Source organism: Neomonachus schauinslandi, chromosome 5 (genome assembly GCF_002201575.2).
Source record: "Neomonachus schauinslandi chromosome 5, ASM220157v2, whole genome shotgun sequence".
Classification (NCBI taxonomy): Eukaryota; Metazoa; Chordata; class Mammalia; order Carnivora; family Phocidae; genus Neomonachus; species Neomonachus schauinslandi.
The window spans coordinates 51,998,463-52,010,827 of NC_058407.1; the positions used below are offsets into that span (position 1 = coordinate 51,998,463).

General features: G+C 35.8%; 1 pseudogene; it reads left to right on the plus strand.

The window, feature by feature from the left end:
- The first annotated feature begins 664 nt into the window (after nt 1–664).
- LOC123324834 lies at nt 665–1,129 on the plus strand (annotated as a pseudogene).
- Nucleotides 1,130–12,365: the final 11,236 nt, after the last annotated feature.

Genomic DNA, 12,365 nt, shown 5'->3' on the forward strand with positions numbered 1-12,365 from the left:
TACACACATAGAATATGTGTTCCATCAAAAGGAAAAAAATGAATCTTAGAGGATTTAAAAATTAAACAACAAGCAAAGCAAAAACTGTATCTCAGTTTCTGCCTTTTATTAAAAAGTTGACTTCATGATTTTTTTCCTGCTCTTTATTATATTGGTTTTTACATATCTATATCTATCTGTTCTACTGAAGTTCTAGAAGTAAGAAAAGTAGTTGTAGTACACTACTTATCCCAACAACATTTATAGCTGGTGACAATGTAAGCACTGATATGACCCCATTGGGATGATGGGGGAAGGGGAAAGAAGGGAAACAGACCATATCAAAGCCAAAAAATCATGACAAATCTGATAAATCAGAAGTGACATCACACACATATTTAGGAATGCAGAAGAAATTTTTAAAAATGGCCCGAGAGTTGACAATGGTTGTCCCATGGGCAGTAACTGGGAGTAGCATGTGGTGGTAAGGAGAACTGCTCTTTTTAGATGTATCTTTTGGTAGTATTTGATTTTGAAAACCTTGTGCAACTATAAAACATTTGTAACTAGTTTTGAAAATAAAAAAGATATCTTTGGTATTATTCTATTGTCTATATAATGGAAAGTTATTTTCAAAGATATAATAGAGAACTATAAACATAAGTCTCTGAGCCCTTTCATGAAGATGGCACCAAAAGTGAAGAATGAAGCTCCTGCCCCTCCCAAAGCTGAAGCCAAAGCAAAGGCTTTGAAGGTCAAGAAAGCAGTGTTGAAAGGTGTCCCTGGTCACACAAAAACAAAGATCTGCATTCATATACCTTCCCATAGCCCAAGACACTGCATCTCCAAAGGCAGTGCAAATATCCTTGGAAGAATGCCCCCAGGAGAAACAAGCGTGACCATTATGCTACCATCAGATTTCCCCTGACTACAGAGTCAGCCACGAAGAAAGCAGAAAATAACAACACACTGTGTTCACTGTGGATGTCAAGGCCAACAAGCACCAGATCAAACAGGCTGTGAAGAAGCTCTATGACATTGACATGGCCTAAGACAACACCCTGATCAGGCCTGATGGGGAGAAGAAGGCATATATTTGACTGGCTCCTGATATGATGCTTTGGATGTTGCCAAAATTGGGATCATCTAAACTGAGTCCAGCTGGCTAAATCTAAATATAAATTTTTTCACCCTAAAAAAAGTAAGTTTCTGAAACTTTTTTTTTTTAAAGTATATCAAAGGACATCTTACTAACTTCATTTTGTAAGGGGACATGAAGATGAAGGAAAAAGCAAATGATCAAAAACCTCCAAACAGATGGAAGAAATAAGATTAGGATGAAGATAGTTTTTGCTTTTAAGTTTAAGACAGAAATCCAGTTCTAAGCATACTATTACTGACTGACATAGAATTAACACTCCAAGGACTTTTGTTTCAGCAAAATAATTTTTTTTTAAAGATTTTATTTATTTATTTTGAGAGAGAGAGAATGAGAGACAGAGAGTATGAGCGGGAGGAGGGTCAGAGGGAGAAGCAGACTCCCCGCCGAGCAGGGAGCCCGATGCGGGACTCGATCCCGGGACTCCGGGATCATGACCTGAGCCGAAGGCAGTCGCTTAACCAACTGAGCCACCCAGGCGCCCTTCAGCAAAATAATTTTGTAGAAAAGCTGCAATTTTATATTCTTCAAGTTAGTAGATTACATTTTGATTTTAAGGAAAATGGAATTCAAGAGATTCAGAAAAGGATACAGAACAAAGTTATAAGAAGTCCTTCAAAATATTGCTGATAAAATTAATGAGATAGGAAATCCAATAAAGAATTACTCTTTGGAAAAGGAATCATTGGCAAAGATCTTTAGCATGAAAAGGTCAGAAAATAGAAGAGTAAATAATAAAGTACAATGAATCTAAAGACTGAAAAGAAAAAAAATGGTGCCATAAATGGTTTAGAAATTCTATTGTACCTCAGAACCAAAGGTCCATTGATAAGTCGCGGGGACACAAAGAAGGAACTTTTAAATGAAAGCTTTTTGTAATTGTTGATATATTTGGGTTTAAAATCATGTATTTTTTTGTCCTTTCTTTTGTGTACCGTCCTCTTCTAGTTTCTTTTTGTCTCTTTTTTTGCCTTCATCTAGATTTATTACTCTTTGTCAATCCATTGTTTCCCCTTTGTTAGTTTGGATTTTAATAAAAGATATATTCTAAAATACATTTTAATGGTGATACTAACATTTCTTTTCTACCAATTGAGAACAAAATTGATAATGTCAATTTGAAGTACAAGTTATTTGGCAATTAATTCATTTATGTGCTATTCAAATACACTTTAAAAATTGTAGAATATGTTCAAATCTATTTATCCTATACCAACTCTGAGTTATATGCATGGAAAGAAGAAAAAAAAACAACAAAAATACTAAAACCAAACCCTTAGACTTAAGCTCTCAGTCTTTTGAAGTAACAGTGAGCAATTAAAAACCAAAAATACTGCTGTTTCTAACTTATGTTCATATTATCACTCTGAAATCTTTCAGATAATACTATTATTTATAGAGCCTAAAGTTAATGGATCTAGATTATTCTTTGTTACAGTAAGCATTCTATATAAACTTCTATGAGTTAATCTCTAAATAATTTGAAACAAGCTATATTACATGTTATAATGATAATTTGGATGTGGAACAGTTCAATTTCTTATGAGTGTTCATATAGGTTTGAGTAACTCCAACTTCATTAGAGAAGTCTATAAAATAAAAATGTAATACCTTGAAAGCATTCTTAAAATCTCATCTGCTCCTGTCCTATGCTTCTAGACAGATTCCATTTTTCCTATTTTGTTTTAAAGGAACTGAAGTGTAGTGTAATAAAATTGCTAGCTCACACTCTTACAACTAGTAGCAGAGGGAAAAGGGAGAGCTGAGAGTCCTACAGTCTTCCAGTAAAATATACTGATCCTCATTCTGGTGTACTTTAGATTAGAAGTCAGGAAGAAAAGCAAATAATCCTGGGTAAGCACTTAGGTATCTGTTTCTCCATCTCTTTAAAGTCAGAATACTATAGTTCATTTCTGTCCCTTTCCCAAAATCGAAGGGAAAAGAGAAACTTACACTCTTTAGTGGAAATGATTTCTTTCAATGTGAGCATTTCATAATTTTCAATCCTGTCCTGACATTTACTCATCTGGTAGCTAGAGGAAAAGAGTAAGACTAGAATGGGTTCTATTTTCAGATGTCCTGACACAATTCCTGTAATTCTTCTCTCAATCTCTTGAGTAGGACTTCCATAGTTATTTCCAACCATGTGCAGTTTAATACTTCAACACATTCTAATATACATGTGTTTTTTTAAAGATTTTATTTCTTTATTTGAGAGAGAGCTTGAAAGAGAGAACATGAGTGGTGGGGAGGGGCAGAGGGAGAGGGATAAGCAGACTCCCTGCTGAGCATGGAGCCTGACGTGGGGCTCCATCCCAGGGCCCTGGGATCATGACCTGAGCCAAAGGCAAACCCTTAACTGACTGAGCCACCCAGATGCCCCTAATATACATGTGTTTTTAATAAATAGTTGACTTAATATATACTATTTACAAAATGCTCTGAAGAGCAAGTTAATCGTCTCCTTATCTCATCATATATATTTGCAACTCCAGTGGTAGATACTCAATTTTAATATATCAGTTCCTTGTGGTTTTCTTGTTCTCTAACTTACAAAAATTCAATTCAATAAGAAAAAGATGATGCAGTTCAAGATTTGGGGATGAGTAATACCCAGTTTCACTAAGCTTATGTACAAAATGAAGACATCTATTTGGATTTCAGTTCCATTCTGCATTATGGTACCCTTGGGAAATTTGCTATAAAATCCTGCTTCATTAGGCACTATTTTTTATATGTGCCAATAGTTCTCACATCTGTTTTTGTCTGGAATGGACAGAGCCCAAATAGAGTTATTAATGTCTTTGTGAAAAAATTTTTTTAATAAATGTTAAAGAGTAACAAATTGGTGAGTGTGTGATTTCATATCTCCATGGTAAATCAGCGCTTAGTACTCAACATCACCATCTCAATGTTGGCACTCATAACCATTCCCACAAAGTCTATTTCAAGTATTCTTAACATTTTGGCTTTGGTTAGGTTGCAAGAGTGTCACTTATGGAAGTAAGAAAATATTTTAAGACTAGCTCTTTCCTGGCATAGCCTGCTATAGTATTTCTCAAACTAGAATCCCAGACCACTGTGATTCTCAGATATATTCTCTATAAGAATTTTTAAATTTTGTATTTTCTTTTGATGAAAATCTTTAAAATATGTATTTCGAGTTGTTTGCATTTCTACCTTATAACCAAATGTGGCAATTTCAGTTTTCATGTTTGATTTTGTGTTGATCATGGGATCATCTTAAGTGATGTTGGTTGTTTGTTTATTTATTTATAGATTTTATTTTTTTTTAAAGATTTTATTTATTTATTTGAGAGAGAGAGAATGAGAGACAGAGAGCACGAGAGGGAAGAGGGCAGAGGGCAGAGGGAGAAGCAGACCCCCCGCTGAGCAGGGAGCCCGATGCGGGACTCGATCCCGGGACTCCAGGATCATGACCTGAGCCGAAGGCAGTCGCTTAACCAACTGAGCCACCCAGGCGCCCTATAGATTTTATTTTTAAGTAATCTCTACACCCAACATGGGGCTCGAACTCACAACTCTGAGATCAAGAGTTGTATACTCTTCCGACAGAGCCAGTCAGGCACCCCAAGTGATGTTTACATTTTAGTAGGGGGATAGACTCTTCTCATCACTGGAGTCAGTGAACATAGTCTCAAGACCAAAGAATTCTCAAGTTTGGGATGTACTGGTCTGGCTCTTTAGGTGAGAACAAAGCTATTGCTTTCTGTACAGACCAGTACTTCCTTGGAGAGAAGTCTGTGAATCCATATATATATTAGAAAAGACATTTTAGGGGTGCCTGGGTGGCTCAGATGGTTAAGCGTCTGCCTTCAGCTCAGGTCATGATCCCAGGGTCCTGGGATCGAGTCCCACATCGGGCTCCCTGCTTCTTGGGAGCCTGCTTCTCCCTCTGCCTCTCTCTCTCTCTGTCTCTCATGAATAAATAAATAAAATCTTTAAAAAAAAAAAAAGAAAGTACATTTTATTTATTTAATTTAAAAAAATTTTTTTTTTGGTGGGCTCCATGCCCAACATGGGGCTTGAACTCAGGACCTGGAGACCAAGAGTCATATGCTCTACCAACTGAGCCAGCCAGGTGCCCTGATAAATATTCAATCATACGTTTTTGGGTGTGTTATCTTTTCTAAAAACTTCCTCAAACAAATATTTTTGTTGGACCATGTAAAACTGCCTTGATTAAAAGTGTGCATATCCACATGCAAAGATTTAAATTAGACCCTTATCATACATCATACATAAAAATCAACTTAAAATGGACTTAAGACTTTAACATAAGACCTGGAAACATAAAACTTCTGGAAGAAAACATAGGGAAAAAAGTTCATGACATTGTTCTTGGCAATGATTACATAGATATGATACCAAAAACACAGGCAGCAAAAGCATAAAATCAGCAAGTGGGACTAAAACAAACTAAAAAGTTTCTACACAGCAAGGGAATAATCAACAGAGTGAAAAGGCCAAACTACGGAATGGGAGAAAATATCTATAAACCATGTATATGATAAGGGCTTAACCTCCAAAATATATAAGAAACTCCTACAACTCAATAAACACCCCCCTCATAACCTGATTAAGAACTGGGCTAAAAACTTGAATAGATATTTCTTCAAAGAAGACATATAAATGGTCAATAGGTATATGAAAAAAAATGCTCCCTGTCACTAATCATTAGGGAAATTGAAATCAAAACCACATAAGATATCTGTCAGGATGGCTATTATTAAAAAAAAGAAAAGACAACAAGTGTTGGTAAGGACATGGAGAAAAGAGAGCCCTTGCACACTGCTGGTGGAAGTGTAAATGGTATAGCCAATATGGAAAACAGTATGGAATTTCCTCAGAAAATTATAGAACTATCATACAATCTAGTAATCCCACTTCAGGGTATTTACTTTAAAGAATTGAAATCAGGGTCTTGAAGAGATATTAACACTCCCAAGTTCATTGCAGCACTATTCACAATAGCCAAGGTGTGGAAACAACCTAAATGTCCATTGACAGATGAATGGATAAAGAAAATGTGGTATATACACATAATGGAATACTATTTAGCCTTAACAAAGAAGGAAATTTTGTAGTATGTGACAACCTGGATGAACCTGGAGGACATTATGCTAAGTAAAACAAGCCAGTCATAGAAAGACAAATACTACATGATTTGACTTATATGGGATATCTAAGGTAGTCAAATTTATGGAATCAAAGAATGGAATGGTGGTTCTAGGAGAAATGGGGAAATGGAGAGTTGCTCATCAATGAGCATAAAGTTTCAGTTAAGCAAGATAAATAAGCCCTAGAGATCTGCTGTACAACATTGTACTTGTAACCAACAATACTGTATTGTGCACTTAAACATTTATGAAGACAGCAGATATCGTGTTAGGTATTCTTTCTACAATAAAATAAAATGAAAGAAATCAAAAATATTCAAACCCCCCAAATTATGAGTCTCTGTTCTCAGCTTACACTATTCCTTTGAACTTGTTATATCTTCTTCCTTCAAAAATCTACCCATGATTAAAGACTACCTTTTGCTTTTAATGTTTCCAAGTGACTCTGAGTAAAAGTGATCTCTCCATCACTTTGTTCTGTAATCATTTTCCTAATATTCTAAATTCCATGTCTTTTGAAGTCAAAGTATAGTCTACTAACCTGTCTCCACTGTTATGGTAATGATTCAGGTTCCCCCTTGTGGCATATATTTACAGATATCACAGCTGGAAAGGATTCATTAAATTATTTGCTGAGGATACCTTAATAATGCTTGTTTAGTCCACTGTTAAATTACTGCAACTCCCATTCAAGCCCCAAGAGAGCGACAGACTTACCCAACCAAAGTCAGAAGCTAATGAGCAAGACTGCATGTTCATAGCTTTCTGGTAGAGCAGAACTCTTTCAAGAATATCAAGTTCCTGGAAATGAGGAGGAATGAGGAGTCAAAATATCTTAACCACAACAGTTAACATTTATTGCCACTCTGATGTTTAGACAATGAACATAGTGTTTTTTGGGCATAATCAAATCTAATTTTCACAGTCCATGAAGTAGTTACTCTTACTATCTGAATCTATTCTGAATGGTTCTAACTCCTAGATCTCCTATAGTTACCAGTCAGTGCATGGACAGTTTTGCTTATAACTATGAATGTGAAGTGGAGTAAAGTTCAGATCAGTCTTGCCTGTGAATTGCTATTTTTTTGTCAGGGCTTTGTCTTTATTTTTCCAAACCTTAGTTTAATATTCTCATGAAACTTCATCAGAGTCCTTTAGAGTAGGTAGTTCTTTTTCTTATTGCATTTATACTGATGAGGTACAAAGAGTTCATGTCTTCAAAGCAACATCACGTTGGAAAGCATGATTTTTAAAATTTTTACATTATTTAGCTACTATTACCTTGCTCCCAGGTTAATAGAGATTATATATTAACATACATTCCTTATTTGAATTACCATCCATATTTATTGTTTTCTTAAGTCAGAAAGGATGAATACCCAACTTTTGCATCAACATGGACAGAACTAGAGGAGAGTATGCTAAGTGAAATAAGTCAAGCAGAGAAAGTCAATTATCATATGGTTTCACTTATTTGTGGAACATGAGGAATAGCATGGAGGACATTAGGAGAAGGAAGGGAAAAATGAAGGGGGGGAAATCAGCGGGGGAGACAAACCATGAGAGACTATGGACTGCGAGAAATGAACTGAGGGTTTTAGAGGGGAGGGGTGGAAGAATGGGTATTAAAGAGGGCACGTTCTGCATGGAGCACTGGGTGTTATATGCAAACAATGAATCATGGAACACTACATCAAAAACTAATGATGTAATGTATGGTGACTAACATAACATAATAATAAAAAATAAGACAAAATAGTGGTATTACCTTTTGCTTTAATTAATACAAAGCATCATCTCCCAAGATAGACTCTCCTATCAACATAATTAATATGCTTTTAAAAATTATTTTAAAAATTTTAACAACTTTATTGAGGTATCATTGATATAAATAAAACTACACATTTAGTATGTATGATGTGATGAGTTTGGATATAACATTGGTGATACTATCACCACAATCATGGTAGACATACCCAACACCTACCAAAGTTTCTTTGTGGCCCTTTGTTATTGTTTTTATAATTAAGATGCTTTTAAATTTTCCTTAGAGATCACTAATGACAAACGAAGGGAAAATAAATATTTTCTCATTTTAGTAACCCTTATAATCTAATCTACATTCTTGTCAGATACTTTCCCATTTATTTGGCTTTGTATTTTTTTTTTTAAAGATTTTATTTATTTATTTGACAGAGAGAGACACAGCGAGAGAGGGAACACAAGCAGGGGGAGTGGGAGAGGGAGAAGCAGGCTTCCTGCAGAGCAGGGAGCCCGATGCAGGGCTTGATCCCAGGACCCTGGGACCGTGACCTGAGCCGAAGGCAGACGCTTAACGACTGAGCCACCAGGCACCCCTTGGCTTTGTATTTTATTTGCACATAGCTATGCTATTTTATATGTCAGTTAAACAAATTAATAAAGTATTTAAAGACACTCTTTTTAATTAGACATATAGAGGTTTCTCTACTGAGTGTTCACTGCAGAAGAAAAATTCTATTGCCTTTTATTATTCAAACATTAAAAAAATAATTTATTTATTAAAAACAAACCATATATATATATTTTTTTTTTGCTGAGGACACCTTAACATGCTTATAATTTTTTATCATTAAATTCCTAATCCTTTGTTATTACTTAGCTAAACTATTTCTTAGTATTGTTTTCCTTTTTTAAAAAATTAATGTTTTCCATCAGTAAGTAGTGCAAATAAACAATATGGATGGAGCTAGAGAGTATAATGCTAAGTGAAATAAGTCAGTCAGAGAAAGACAAATACCATGATTCCTTCATTTGTGGAATTTAAGAAACAAAACAAACGAACAAGGTGGAAAAAAAAAGAAGGGGAGGCAAAGCAAGAAAGAGACTCTTAACTATAGAGAACAATCTGTTGGTTACCAGAGGGGAGGAGGGCGGGGTTTGTCACAGCAGCCATAGGTAACTAATACAATAGGTAAATCACTTAATGGTAATGGGCAGGCTGTGGGGTAGCAGAGAAACAGCTTCCAGCTATAGAGCCCAGCACACCTTTTGTCTTCTGGCCCCGCCATTTTCTAGAGAAAAGTGTACTTAAACTCCATGAGTTTCAATGTCCTTGTTTGTAAAAATGGGCCTAGTAAAATCTCTCTATGTGATTATAGTAAGTTATTGACTTAACAATCCTTAGAACAGCATCTAGAATTGAGTAAGTGTTCAATAAATGTCTTTTGTCATTGTTATCATTGATGTTTACAACAAGCTAGTGCTGAAAATCTGACTCGTGCACAGAAATTGACACTTTGCTTCTCACTCTCAAGTTGCTAAAAAACAGTAGCACAGAGTAGAGCCAGAGAACCATGTGCAAATAATCTATCAAAATGACTACCAGAGCATCCTCCTCTTTGCTGGAATACCCTTTTCCATCGCTCCTTGTTAACGAAACTCTTGTGTTCAGCTAAATCAAAAAGCTAAAGGATGGACTTAATGAGTGTTAATTAAGATGAGTCATACTTTTGCAAATGCTAAGTCACTAGCCTAGAATAATGAATTTGGAATAAACCAAATTTAAAGTAGTCCCCTTCAAAAACTGGATGCAGCTCAAAGGAAACCTGGGAACAGATGCAAGAGCAAAGTATGCAAAGGAAGAAAATCCAGCTGAACTCTGACCCTCCAGAGGGGACCTGGTTTAGGTGTCCTGAAGAGGGACCGCTGCCTGAAAGCCAATGTTATTCTCCTAATTTTATTCTCTGCTCAGGAAAATGCTCTTTCAAAGGATGGGTTTCTCAGCAATTTTTCATCATTTTGGAAATTATACTGCAACCTAACTCTGAATTAAATTTGAGTAATTTAAATTAATGAATAATGGTAGCAGAAGTAAAAGTGCTATAAAAACTTGTTCCTCCTATGTTCTTCCTATAATCTGTAAAAACTTTACTAAAGGACATAAATGTCTACCTGAATGTGGAGCTGTAATGAATTTATGTTTCTGGATGGGAAGACTCACTACTGTAAATGTCAAGTCTTCAAAATTATATTCAATGCAACCACAGTAAAAACTTGATAAGATTTTAAAATGGAATTTAAAAAGCTAATGCTAAAGGTCATCTTTATATGTTCAAGAACTATCACGAAAATTCTGAAAAATGAAAAAGAATGAGGAGGAACTGGCCCTATTAGATGTTAAAATGTACCACAAAGCCAGAAATTTGACTATGTATAGACAAAGATGAATTGAGAAAAAAATAAGAGTGTACAGAAACACATGTATGTATATGGATTAGGTATGTGATACAGTTGGCTCATAGTGGTGAACTACCTAGCAAATGGCATCAAAACACTTAGCTATAGATCTGAAAAGAAATGCAAAAATAGATTGATTATTAACATATCATACACAAAGATGAATTCTAGACAGTATATATATAACAAAACTAAAAAAAAAAGAATCCTGAAGGAAAGCAGAAAAATATTTATAAGATTTTGGATTAGAAAAAGTTTCTACTAAGCAATATACAAATCCCTGAAACAACAAAGGAGGTAAATTAAAAACTCTGGTTATTAAAAATTTTTAAAAATTTATGTCAAAGACTTAATAAAGTTAAAAGCAAACAGAGAATGTATCTGTCACTTTTCTGAGAAAATAACTGTCCATAAAATATAAAGTACTTCTATAAATGACTAAGAAAGCCAACAACCCATCAAAAATGAATAATGAAGTTTTTTTTAAAAAAGATTTTATTTATTTGTGAGAGAGAGAGAGAGAGAGACTAAGCACAAGCAGGGGGAGCGGCATGCAGAAGGAGAAGCAGGCTCCCCACCGAGCAAGGAGCCCGATGTGGGACTTGATCCCAGAACCCTGGGATCATGACCCGAGCCAAAGGCAGACACGCCACTGACTGAGCCACCCAGGCATCCCAATAATGAAGATTTTTAAACATATGTGCATGTTGATGGGAATGGTCCACCAGAGAGAGAAAAAAAACTATGCATGAAAGGTAGAAAGGAGATTGACGCAAGGTTTAACATCCTTAAAAAGGATACAGGTGATGGGTCCTACAAAATATAAGGACTAATCCTTGTTATATGTAATGGATAGAAAGATGGAGAAGGTGAGCTTGGTTTCAGGTTAAGTTTGTAGCATTGGTGGTTGCAAGATGAAGGAGTTGCCATAATGATGTAGAGTAGAGGCAAAGTTATTAGTTGAGAATAAGGAGAAGAGCAGAAAGCTAAGTGGTGTGAGGAGAGTCAGAGAGCAAACATATGTGAGAAATATACTAAGATCTCTTATAAATTTGAGAGGCCATATGAGATTTGAGTTGAGTAATGTGAAATGAAAACAGTTTGCCCAGATGCATATTTTTTCTTATTTTTAGATGCTCAAGGGTAAATAACAGAGAAGATAGAAGGTTCACTAAACTAGACAAACAAAGAGCATGTTCAAATGGTCTTTGTTGGAGGCTTATCAGTTAGCAGTTATCTGCTAGCCATTTGATATGGATACCGTGTTAGGCATTAAGGAAAATAGAAAAAAGGACTTTCCCTTAAAGATATTAGAGTCTAAATGAGAGATAAAGCTTTTTTAAAAAAGATTTATTTATTTGAGAGAGAGAGCAAGAGCGCATGCACATGAGCAGGGGGAGGGGCAGAAGGAGAGGGAGAGAAATCCCCAAACAGACCCCCCCAATGGAGCCTGATGCGGCGCTCCATGCGGAGCTCTATCCCAGGACCCTGAGATCATGACCCGAGCCGAAATCAAGAGTCCGATGCTTAACCGACTGAGCCACCCAGGTGCCCCAATGAGAGATAAAGCTTACCCAGGAAGTAAGTCAACAACAAAACAGCAGTGCAAGGACATTCAAATAAAGGATTACTTGTACTCCTCCATAGGTGACAAGGAAAGTGAACCTGGGAGGTTCACTGCACAGTCAAGGTAATATTTGCCAGAAATCCTTCCTGACTGATATAGGGAGCCAATAGTATCAGCTGCTTGTAAGAGCATACACTTGACTCTCAGGGAGAAGAAAAACATTTTTAAGTGGCTTCATCATTTTCCAGGTCTAGTTTACTGCTCATATTTATATACTGGTCAGTTTACTTAGGTCAAGATT